At 37.9% G+C, this 13,184-nt stretch overlaps 1 long non-coding RNA gene across 2 annotated transcripts in view; it reads right to left on the minus strand.

The window, feature by feature from the left end:
- Positions 1-13,184, minus strand: part of LOC115946330 (uncharacterized) — a 97,049-nt gene that overhangs the window by 34,259 nt on the left and 49,606 nt on the right. Inside the window, exons 5-6 of one of the 2 annotated variants that reach the window (XR_004549623.1) lie at positions 6,267-6,398; positions 5,302-5,415 (exon numbers count right to left, since the gene is read on the minus strand). This is a non-coding gene — a long non-coding RNA (uncharacterized lncRNA). The remainder of the gene's footprint in view (positions 1-5,301; positions 5,416-6,266; positions 6,399-13,184) is intronic. The other variant, XR_004549622.1, reaches the window with a different exon arrangement.

Genomic DNA, 13,184 nt, shown 5'->3' on the forward strand with positions numbered 1-13,184 from the left:
TTTAATGAGTTTTCAGCTACCTAAGCAGGCTTCAAACTAATGAGCACAGGTAGCATCATCATCAGCGTAGCCACTGAAGCATGGTGTTCACAAGTGACTGGTTTATCTGCCTTAGAGGCTGACCTCTTGTACTACCACATCCAGACAGTGCCTGGGGTGCAGACCAGCCAGCCAGAAGCTGGTTTCGGTATATTCTGCTAAGATGCAGTTCTAGCATGGGCTTCAACCTAGTTCTTACTTGTGTGACAGTGACTACACTGAAAATCAGCCCTTGGACTACCAGGACGATTTGATTAGCAGCACAGCATGACTGGATTAGCAGCTGATGCACTGTGTTAACTCAAGTTTGAAGTCTCTCGCCACTTCTCTATTGCATTACCAATTTAAACATCAGTAGCACTTGCTCTTCAAAACAGGCTCCCGAAGGACTAGCTGACTCAAGTGAAAAGCAGCAACCACTCCACAAAACTAGAGGTTTTTGTGGGTGAATGAAGTTAAGGTCCCAGTAACACTTGAGTTGGATCTGTAGCTCACACTTCAGTGAAGACAGATGCTTATTTTACACATGCACACTCAAGAGTAAGACTTTTATGTTCTTTTTTTACTTCCCATAAAGTATTTATTTTCTGAAATACTTTCAGAACTGCTTAATTAGCACCATGTTTCTGTTTTTGTAAGGGAGGCTGCTTTTTAAAGCTGTTTTGAAACATAAATTCTGCACAAACCATTCCATGTAAGTTTTTTACATCTAAAAGCTTCCCTCTGCCACATTATGTTTTTCTGAGTAGGAATCACAGATTACCTAGCTTAGAATCATGGTTTACAGGAGTCTTATGTTTGAAGTTCCCATCTTTTATTCCTGCACAACTGTGAAAGAGTTAATCTCACATCTTATGGGAGTTTGCCCTTAATAAGAAAGCATTAAAGCAAGCCAACAATAATAAGCTAAATGAAGGCCATTCTTCAGCCTTTTGTCAATATTTTCATAGCAACAAATAGATCAAACACAAGATACTTTTTGAGGCTTTTATTTTTTCCCTCTTTGTAAATCATAAATGCTTTGGTATATTTAATTTCAAAATGAGTTCCCTGTGGATTAAGCTAACACAACAGATTAAAAAAAACCTTCCAAACCCTGCTGTATCTTCAATGGAAAAGTACACAAAATGTTCTTTTGCTATTTCCCCTGCTCATTTTCTAACTGTTCCTCTTTCCCCTACACCTGAACACCAAACTGTGTTAATCAGAAAAGTTTCAGTCCTATTCTTAGACTTCAAAACACTGTAGCACATATTTTTTGAAATAAATAAAGGATTTTAGCTATATCCAGAGGAAGATATTCAAGTGTCTAAATGTTTGCAACAGCATACAGATATAGCTGGCATATTCATATAGGAGGAGATAGAAAACTGTCCTCTGCAATATGAACTCAGCCCTTGTAAATCAGGGGGAATACCTCCGTTTTGTGACAGTCTGTGTCAGCATTACTTGGTGTCTGTGGCAGAAGGCTTTGAAATGTGTTTGAAGACCCAAAGAACTGCTGTTCCTGAATCTGTAACAGTTTTAAATCTTCTTAAACAAGGTCAGAATACACTTCTGCCCAGTGAGAGGTATTTGTGAGACCTCACTAACTTTTCCATGCAAGGGCACTGGCCAGACTCTGAAAATATTCCACTGCAGTACTTGCTTGTCAGCAGGGATTGAATGTGTGGACTTGAATGTCCTTTCTCTTGTCCTTCTGTCCTTACTGGCTACATATGGCCAAGGGCTCCTCAGTGAAATATAGAGTACAGCTGTTAACAACTGCTTTAACATATGGACACATTCCGTTAATGTATTAGGCTGGGCTTAGTTCCCCACCCCCATTAAATCTGTTTCATGCTAAGTCCTTTTCCTGGAAAAAGCTTTTGTAGAAACTGAAAATTCTGGTCTGTAGACAGGCAAGAAGGCAGCAGTGGTGATAATGAGACAACCTATGAATGGCATTACACGAATGCCTCAATGCTGGGGGCAGGTCCAGGCTGGACCACCTCCTCCTTCATGCAGCTGAATCAGAGAACGAAGTCTCAAAACTAGAAGCAAAAGAGACAGAACAAGCCTTATGTTTGATAAACCACCAACTCTTCCAGCTGTTCCCATGCAGCTGTGATTTCTACCAGCACCAAAAGAGCCCATCACAAGAATGCCATGAAAACAGTCTGGGATCACCTCTTTCTTAGGTGTTTGGTGCCCTGCCTGGCACGTGTCCAAAGTGAAAGAGTCCCCTCTAAAAATGTTGCAAGAGTGGTAAAAGTAGTGGCAAATTACTTACAAATGGCATCCTAAGTTTTAACAAATTTCTCTGGAGACAGAGGCAGGCATACAGCACGAACACAAAACAACGAATGCTAATTCACAGAGAAACAAAAGTCCCAGTTGCAGCTCCGAAAGACTATGAATTTCAGCCTTAGCATGGACGCAGTATGGTTACTTATCATGTATCTGAAACAACTGTAGTGGGGTTTTTTCTGTGTTTATTTTGGAGTTGGCTATTTTTAAGGTCACAGTCCCTGCTAAGGGAGGAAACTGCATCTCTAGGGTATTGGGAATTAGATAAAGAAAAAGGCACAGAGAAAGTAACTGCCTTACAGAGGGAACTCAAATGTTTTGTTTCCTTCCTTGTTCAGTCTGTAGTCAAAAAAGAACTTTACAGTAAACATTAACTCATTAAAAAAAAACAAAACAAACCAATAAAAAACCAACAAACCCAAACCAATGTAATTCTGAATTTCACAGCAATTAGTTTTTAACTTTTTCCCTCCTGGAATCCCTGTGATATAAAGGGACATCCTGTTGATTGGCTTTTACAGCTTCAGAGGCTTACCACTCTTCTCTCTGGTGACATATAAGGGCATCTATGTCAAGCCAAGTGTTTTATGCAGCCAGTATTCTGACTTGGAGAAATGAATGTGGAGGTGTGGGTAAGGCTGAGAGCCTTGGAAAAGCCAACTGAGACAGAAATCAGGTATTGCAGAGGATACGTATTTCACTGAGACCACAGACTTCTGTGCTAGGATTCAGAGGAAACCAGGACTGAAGCAATGGTGTGGGAAAGGAGAGGAGCAAGCAACCAGAGAGGCTGGGAAGACAACCAAGGCAATTCCACCATAGGAAAAGGACACAATCTACTGCTATCCACTTGCAGTCTGCTCTGGCCCTGCTTGAGGAGGTCATGCAAGATGTTACCACAGCAAAACTACACTGCATATCTGACAAAAGGAATTCACTCCAGAGACTTAGGTGTTAACTAATGTAAAGAAAGATCAAAGCCAGCAGCGATATGAAAAGAGACTTCCTTCATAACTTAATTGCTCATTTGCAAAATACCGATGTTATTTATTTAAGCAACTATGACCTTTTTTATGCACTGTAATGTAAATGCTCATGTGTGGGTGTCAGAAGAACATCATGATAATAAATTACTAATACCTTTGATCAGGAGTTGCCCAATTTATTTTGCTGGGATAGCATCCCTATAGAAATAGAATGGTATTGTACCTTGCTGAGTCAGGGGTTACAGCTGTTTCTAATTCTGTTCCAGGCTCTGTATTTGCATAAGAGAAATCCATTTGGATGCATTTTTCGGATGTTTTTTTCTCATGTGCATACCATGAGAAATACATGAAGATTTTGGGAATTCTCCCTTTTAGCTAGCCTCTGCTCTTCTTGCCACACCACAGATTATGGCAGATGTCAGGAATATTCCTTCAACTGTCGTGCCATGAAGCATTATTTTGAGGTGCCCAAGAACAGATAAAGCATGTACAGACAGGGAATGGCAAGTGCACTCCGGTCCAGAGGACATGTAATGTCAGCTAGAATTGGTTAGGGAAAGTGTGACTGGGACAACATCAGGAAGTCCAGAAAGTGAAGGAAGACATTCCTATGCCTTAAGAGTGGTACAACACTAGACATTATCTGTTCCTTACTTACAAAGACGTCAGCAGTAAGATATAATGGTAAAGGGAAAATTTCTAGTCTCTGCTCATTACTTGGTCCCAACTAGAATAAAGAACGCCAAGAAAGTGCAGCAGTTATTGAAACAGCAGACTACAAGAAACTGAGGGAAAAAAGAGGGAGTAGATACAAGAGTTCTAAGAATGAGAAAATAAGGAAGAACTTTTCCAAATTACTCTTAGGCTGTTATTGTGTTTCAAAAAGAATGCTCTCTGTCTCACACGCAGGCATTATAGTAAGAAACTATCTTTTGTTTCAGTGAGGATTCTCAAACTTGGGATATTAATAAAAATGGGACAGGAGCCAACGACAATATAAAATAATCCTCTCTTCAGAAATTGTCTTGTAGATGTATATGCAATTTATCTTTAAGAGATACCTATGTGTTTATATACAGCCTGACCTGAGTAGGGTACAAACCCGTACAATACTTTCCAGTGACACAAAAGGGCTACACAGCTTTTTCTTTTGTTCACTTAAACAGATATTCTGTCATATACGCAAATGTAGGTGTAAAAATACAGAACAGAACTGAGTGCTACTGGTGCAAAGTGAAACTGTATGACCTTTCAATCCCATTTAACACATTAGCAGGCTTTTCATAAAATTAAACAATATTGTAGCTATATTAGCACAACCAAACAGTCATTGCACAGTATAAAAGCACTGTGCATGCTAGAATGAAAGTATCAGTAAATTCAAGAACTAATAGTATTAAAGCCATATGGTCACCACATTAAACCCCAAGGTTTTAAGAGTTCAGGAAGGAGATTTAAAAGCCTAAATTAGACAGTAGACAGTAAAGCAAAATTGGACAGTGAATACACAAGAATTGTGTGTGTGTTTTGGGACTTGTTTTACTTAAATTCCACTGTAATCAATATATATTTTGAAAGGGAATGAGAAACTCCTCAAGCAGATGATGTTATTCAATGGAGTTCAAAGATGAGAATATTCCTTCTGACATGCTGAGGGAATGTAGAACTACCAAGAAAGATGTTTTAGCTGAAACATGTGAATAATTAACCTTAAAAAAAAAGGGGAAGCTGCACAGATAGAAGAGCACTGTGTTACAGTTCAACAAAACCAGGATGCAGTGCTGAGAGACTGCAAAGTTTTGCAGAAGCTTAAGCTTGCACACCTTGCAGGAAGGTACTGCTTTGATTTGTTAACCTTCTGACAGAATAAACACTTTGCAAAATGCATTTTTAGGATAAAAGACATAATTTAACTACAAAGGAGCAGAACAAAATACATTCAAGTGAAATAATTTCTCAACTTCTTAATGCACATTAGGTGACTTACCAAATACTTCTTTCCTGAGTCACACACTACTTCTAAGTCTCCTTTGCTTGCTTTGACATCTTATCTGGAACAGACAACAGTAAGCAGACTCCAGTTTGCATGTTGAGAATGAATCTGAAATAAAAGAATTTTGTTCAGAATTACTTTTATTCTCCATACCTCAAGGAACACAAACACTATCAAACTTTAGTACTGACAGATCTGAGAATTCCACTGAGCTGTCAAAGACAACAACATCCCAACTCATAAGCAGCCAGTACCAAAAGTTTCTATACGAGATGAATCTAAGCGAAGGCAATTTTAAAATAAGGTCTCATCCACAAAAGCTTCTTACCCATAATAGTTATTGTTCAGCTGATGTTCAAGAATAAGTCTGAAGCTCACTTTTTTTTTTGTTAGGTCTGTTTCCAGTGGTAGTGCTGTTCAAAATATGAACATTGCTTAAAAAAATGGTGAATTTTCTATTTCTGAGTCTTAGATTTTCACTCCTCCATTTCAAAAACTCTCACTTATGAAGAAGGACACATTTGTATTTAACAGCATGGCTCATGCGCTTTCATACTGACTGGAATACTTTGATAAGAACAAAAAGCTCTAGCTTCTTGCAGCTGAATCTGGAGTATGCAATGCAGCAACACAAAGTATTGATCTAATTAAGCTCCATGGCCTTGATTTTATAATCAATAATCCCATCCCTATTTTATTAAAATCAATAAAGAGGCCATATGAGTTAATAATGGAATCACTGTTGCTACATAGCAACTTCAGACTGTATAGAAAGAATACAGTATTCTGATGATTTCTGCAACATTTATCTTACACCTTCTGGTTTTCATCATCAACTGTTTTCTCAGTTACCATAAGATCCAGGAAAAGCATATGAAGCACAGAAATCCTGTTGCATCAAATGCGAGGAACTAACTGGTGGACAAAAATCTTCTACCTTTTACTCTATGTTTTGTTACCTAGGAATGATCCCTCAAGACTTTTCAAAGGTTGTACCAGAGCTCTTCAGTGCAGTAAACATTACATCACTGAGCTGCAAATTCCAATCATGGAGATAATAATGTCTGCTGGTTTTAATTAGTGCAAGCATCCTGGTAAGCAAAAGCAAAAATATACCATTTTCCTGTGTTAGAAAGTTGTTGAGAACTAGTTTTAGGAAACTATGACCACACTGGTTAAGTAGCACATGCTGCAATCATGGCCTTTTCTGTCATTCTTAGGTCTGTAAACTTGCTAGGAAAAAAAAACCCTTCACAAACCTTGCTTTAAGGAAGACCCGGTGCCAAAATCTACACTGTAAATATCTAACCATCTTCTATACAGATTAAATTATATTCAGGACACAATGCCTTCCTTTTTCAGCAGCTGAACTCTCACTTTATACCTTTTCTGAACATTATACAGAAATACATTTCCTCATTCTTTCTGCATGAGAGCTGTGCAATGATCTGCTGCTGACACAAGCAGCAGCATATCCAACAGTGAAAAAGACTGTAAATGTCATTGGCAAAATATCTTTTAATTAAGAATGAAAGCACACCCATGATTGAACCTGATTTGTGTTTTACTGCTTTGAAAACTTCACAACTTACTAATTCCAAGTAGTGATGTGCTACCATTTTGGTAAGGAACAACCAGCTTTTTAATGTATCACCAGCCAGCAGCAGTTGCTGTGTTGTTATTTACATATTACATATACATTAAAAAGAAGTCGGGGGGGGGGGGGGGGGGGAAAGGGGACGGACTTGGTAGTAGTGAGATGGGTTTCGGTGTCTTCTCCTAAGAAGAAACAGACTCAAGTTGGGCCAGAGGAGGTTTGGATTGGGTATTAGGAAATATTTCTTCATCAAAAGGGTAAACAGGCTCCCCAGGGATGTAGTTGAGTCCCCATCCTTCCAGGTGTTTAAAGGATGTGTAGATGTGGCACTCAGGGACCTGGTTTAGTGGGGGGACTTGGCAGTGCTGGGTTAACAGTTGGACTTCATGACCTTAAAGGTCTTTTCCAACCTAAATGATTCTACAATTCTATAAATGGCAGTATAGTGACAAAATAAAACTTCTCTCATACTTCTGCATTTCTAAAGATACAGAGTAGCATTTATGAACTATTCTTAACAGTAGCTGCTGTAATTATTCACCAGAACACCAGGGAAAAAAAGAACTGGTACAGCTTGAAATGTATTAAAACCATCCGCAACTGGTTGTGTCCTTCAAGGCAAAGGGAATAACCAGGAAGCAGAGTTCTAAGGTATAATTCTATATACAGTTTTCATTAAACACCTGCTGCCCCAGCTACTGAATAGGCACATTAGTTATTCCTCAAAGCATTGTGCTGAAAATGTACATATGAATTAAAGAATCATATAAAATTGTGTGTGTGCCTAACTATGCTTGCCCCCATGCAGAGAGAGATTAGTATATTCCTTGCCTGGACTCTGACAGTTGCCTATGAACAGTTATGGTTTGGCTGCAAAGAGCAAACCTCTCTGCAGGGTACTTTACTGTCATTTTATTTTAAAGGGAGGAGTAGTATTTAGTCTTGCTAATGATATTTTCCAGAAACTGCTTCAGATACACACTTTCCCACCCTGAAATTATTTTTATGATCATCAGTACAAATCTGGCTCCCAAGAGTAGACTGTTTTCTTAAACATACAATGGCAAATTGAACTGATCAAAAGCTAATCTATTTTATTTCCTTTGTGGATTTTTTCCTACAGTAGATATATATGTATTTATGTAAGTATATATTCCAAACATTACTCTATTTTTTACAAACAAAAACTATTTTAAAAAGACAATGCCAAATCAAATAAATAGCAACTTCTTAAATTATAAATAATTAAAAAGAAAAACTATACTCAGCCTCCACCGTTATCACTTATCACTTCAAACTGCTCTGCTTCTATAATGAAATTAAAGTTTTATGCCATCAGTACTGAGAATCCAATATATGCCTGATCATTTGCACATAAAATGCCTTGCCTTTGCTCCACTCTCAAAGCCAGCTACGTTCTGATTATCTCCTCCACATGCCATATGTGTCCCACAACACATGAAGTACCACAGCTTCATGCATCCCTGAGAAAAAGTGATGCTACCTGTATTTTGCATGCTTACACACGGTAAATCCTAATTTCACAGATTAAACAGGTTTTCCCTAATTGTAACCACAATCTACACATTGCAATGCCACTAGGGATTTCTTTCTGCTTTACTATATTTCTATCCATTATAACTAATATACATTTAACTATGCACATACAGATCCATAAAATAATATGTTCTATGTTTTTATCCTCTGAAATAAAAATTAAGGATTTGTCTTTGGTGATATTTGCCTTTGTTCTTTTGTCTGTGCATTACCAGCAAAAGAGTAACAATGCTCAATGGATTTCAATCAAGAATTAACAAGAGGAATGAAAACTATTTTATGTAGCTCCATTTCTTCATCTAACAACTAAATCAGAAATGCCTTCTCCATACTCGTGCAGATAGGCACTGTTTTCATACAGTTATAAATAATCACTGAGATTATCATCACAGTAAGAAGTTAGCAGGGAACAAACACATAAAAAGTCTTTCTGGTTTTGTTTATTTATACACTGTATTTCACAGCACTTTATCCTATCATAAGTCAACCAATTAGATACTGCTGAAAGCAACCTTGTCCAACAACCACAGGAAAAGAAGAGAAGCCTTGGAATTATTTTCTCAAAGAAACTAAAAGCAAACTTAAACAGGGCAAAATATTCAAACAATATTATATTAGAAATTATATACCAGATTTTACCAGCTGGGGGAAAAACGACAAGCTAAGCAGAACCCTGTAGCTTTCCCATTTTGCTCATTCTTCACTAGTGCTTGTTCCTACAAAAGACTTCAGCTGAATTCCAGTTTAATCTCTCCCTAGACTATCACGGAGACATTCTATTTAAATATGTTCTCATTTTCTTCATGTCATGTTATGTGTTTCTTCCCTGGAAGTGCAGTGTGTTGTCCTGAGAGGGTAATACAGGTAACATTTAATATATAACTGTAAAATAATAGTAGCATTTATCAACTCTCAAGTCCACTGGCAGAATTAATTATCGCAGAATATACCCACATAACTGAGGCCACGAGCTCTGGGAATGCAAAACGCTGCACACAAATGTTTAGCTCCAGCAGCAGGGAAGGAGGAAGGTCAAGAGAAGCCAATGTGCACAAAGACTGGTGACTAAACCAAGCCTCTGTCCTCATTCAGACACTTGCCCTTAGAACATTCTCTCACTCTTCCAGAAGTACAGTGCTAGTACAAGCATAAGCAAGAAAAACAAATTATCCATGAAACATACTTGAGTTTTCCATTCAATGGCATCTACTTCTTCAGTTGCAGTTTTGCATTGAGCATTCATTAATTCAATGGCAAAACAGTGGATGAGCCATGAGGCCTAGGAAGTAATCTTGAATTTGAATATCTAGTCATTGATGAAAGTGTCCTCAGAGTAGACACTACACAGTAACAGCCTGGTACCTAGCTCCAAGGATGTAGATGAAATATGTAAACTAAATGATGTGCCAACTATGCACCACTAATGCAGGCATAATCTTAAAAATATACATTCTGTCTAAAGTCCAGGAGACTCACAAAAGATCATTATTTCTGCTTTTTGCTAGCTAGTGGTATACACCCCTTTCACCTGAAATACTGATGCACTTTCAAGAATTCTACATTAAATTAGATGGCACCTTTACCACATGCACTCTAACAAGTATTATTTCATCAGGTGTCACTGGAGTACTACAATGCAAACAGAATTTGTATTCTCATCTCTACTTCTAAACTGTCCTCCTGCCCTGAAAAAGTGGAACACATGTGACAAATTCAATGTACTTTGTACTTTTCATGAATAACACAATTTAGGAATGGCTTGAGAAATTTAGGCATGTGACTAAAATGATTGCATGGGAGTGGGTCTCCACATCTCAGAGAAGCCTATGCTGACCAGTTACCAAAAAACCACCAAAGCCTAATTAAGATTAAAACAAACATCCTTGCAATGAGTGTATCTACTGCTCAAATCCACTTTCCACTTGCATCAACAAGAAGAGCTACCTGTGTTAGCCTACATACTGGTTTGTATTTAAGAACCTAGACAAGCACATCCTCTTTTCCTCTGTTTCTCTGAAAAGCTGCAGATTATCAACACTGCTGAAAAAGCTGGGTGGTGTGAAATCTGCAGCTCATGAGCTGCGTTGAGTGGCCCAAGGAGGACACAGAAATGAACTCTACGGCAGCATGTTCATACACACTGTACAGAAATCCAGACTTTCTAAGACCTGAGCAGATCCAAATATCCACTCTTCTTTTGGAATTTGTTCAGCAGCCACAAACCTATAAGTCTGAAAACCACTCCTTTACATACAAGCTAACCCACTGGCTTGTGCCAGGTTGTTCAGGTTTGTTCATACTCCCAGGTTAAACAGCTTACTTGAGCCCCGACACCCAAGAAAACAACTGAAGAAAGCTTTCCTATAGTGGGAAGCATATTTTCTTTTAGTATTTATACATTACTCCAGAACAGTGCGATGTGTATGAACATCTGAAATCAGTACGACTATGTGCATTTTATGCATTTTGGGTTTTACATTTTGATTATCAATGCACAAGGAGGTTTAAGTAGTGAAGGTTCTAAGTTTAAATTCATTGGCTTGGAAGTTTATTTATCTAAGTGAGAAAAAACATCACACATAAATAACTGAAAAATATTTTCAGAATTGAAATGAAGTAACTGACATTAAGTAGGGAAGGGAAATTTGTATTTTGTTTTAACATGCAATTTTAATGTAACACCTCCTTAGGATGGCATTTGAGAGTTCACATAAATATTTTAACACTCTAAATTGCATCTTTACTGAACTGTACATAACCACATTTATTATTATAATTTTCACCGAAACAGAAACCTAGTAAACATACATTTAATTTCAGTACCTGAAAGCAGTAACAGAGCTGTACCTTTGCCTGCACTCAACGTCCATCTTCACTGTGCCCAGGACTATTTTCAACTGCAAATGACTCCTTAAGCTATAAATGCACAGTAAGATACATAACTGACTGCGTGATTGAAATGGCTTCCGGAAGGAGGATGCAAAATCTGAACTGTCACCTCCAACTCTATTTCTCGGTGACACGGAGGCAGAGATCCACAAATAGCTGCGAAGTTATATTAAGAGGTTGTGTGATGTCCTGCCAGGGTCTTTGCTAGGCTTCTATAGCGCAGAGGTCATATATTATTTATTTATAGAGAAGGAGGATACTGCACAAACTCTACGAGGTTTTAGGAAGCTTGTACTTCTAACCTAAATGATTCTGTGAAATAATGCAGTGTACATCAGATTTTGAGAAATGGCATTAAAATGTGCTATAATTGAAAGGTGTCCTCTTTATCAGATGATTTTGATTCAAGAAGAAAATCAAGATGCGTGCTTAAAACTTTTTCAGTTGGGATAGAGCTCACCTTTTTATGGTTTAATAGAAATTTACTGGAGAGTTCTGTTAGACTGAGCAGTGCAAAGATAAGGATTTCTCTTATTATGAAGAGCATTTAGCACAGATGTATCTTTTTTCTCTATACATAAAGCAGCTTCCTTTTCTGCGTTTGCTTAGCACATGGTATGAGACGTAAGTATAACAACTATGAGTCCGTCCTCCTCAGCCATAACATACATCACTTTATCAATAAAGTGTTGGTTAAGATTTGATTCCCACCCCAGTTCTGCCATCCAGTATCTGCAGTCACTTGGTCAAATCACTTCTGCCTCATTTCTGCTCTCCTGAGACCAGGTAGTAGAGCTATTACATTTGAAAGACAGCTGTTCTGTGTCTTAATTACATCCACAAAACAAAATAAAATTACTGCAAATTGTTCTTCAAGGACTTGAAATGCATGCCATGTCTGTCAATAGTATCAGCAAATCAATCAGTATTTTGAGTACATACAGGTTACTCGCTGAAAAACAAAACACCTTTTTTCCCTTTTCAGTTGAAGAAGGGACTAAAGTAGCCTTCAGTCCCATTGTGAACCCTGCCTTCCCTCCCACTCTTCACTTATTAACAGGCATAAAACATACTGTGCTTCTCTAGACATTGTTTTTATTTTAACATTACTGATTTTCAAACTTGACAGAGCCTTTAATAAGACATAATAGGGAAGCTGAACATCAGTCCCAAGAGTCAGAAAAATACTCCATTCTAACCTGTCTGAAATGCAGCAAGCAGCTTCAAGGAAGAAAATGAACAGACACAACTACTTCTGTGTTAAGATACTTCTATTGTATCTGTATGAACCTTGAGCATACACAAGACATATCTGCCTTCTGGAAGAGCTATAAAGTTACTGATTTTAGAAGTCTGAATTTGATTTTTTCTTGTGCAGATTGCATTTACTTGGATTATAAACAGCATTCTGACAATTCAATTTAGAAATAAACTGATTTCCTACCTTATCTGAAAAAAATCCCTCTCAGTGATCTTCCTAATACAAGGAAGCTGGTACACGGCAGGCCCACACCAATCCCCTGATGGTGGGATTTATGGTATCCTTTTATGTTACCTTGATGGGCAGTATGATTTTCTGAATTTATCAATCCTCAAAGTTTCCTTCTGATTTCTGCTTGACATGAACACATTTTGGAAAAAAATAATTCCATTTTTTTTACCTCTTCTGGCATTTCAAGCTACTTTTGACATCTCTTTTGATGGGTTCCATCTTTCACTGACAGAAATGTACTCTCCATGGCATCTTTGTACCTACACCTTTTCTCCTGTTGTCTTCACTCCTGGCTTTTTATTCCTTTTGTTTTCCTTCCCCTTTACCGTTCTGCCGCTCAAA

Source organism: Melopsittacus undulatus, chromosome 5 (genome assembly GCF_012275295.1).
Source record: "Melopsittacus undulatus isolate bMelUnd1 chromosome 5, bMelUnd1.mat.Z, whole genome shotgun sequence".
In the NCBI taxonomy this organism is placed as follows: domain Eukaryota; kingdom Metazoa; phylum Chordata; class Aves; order Psittaciformes; family Psittaculidae; genus Melopsittacus; species Melopsittacus undulatus.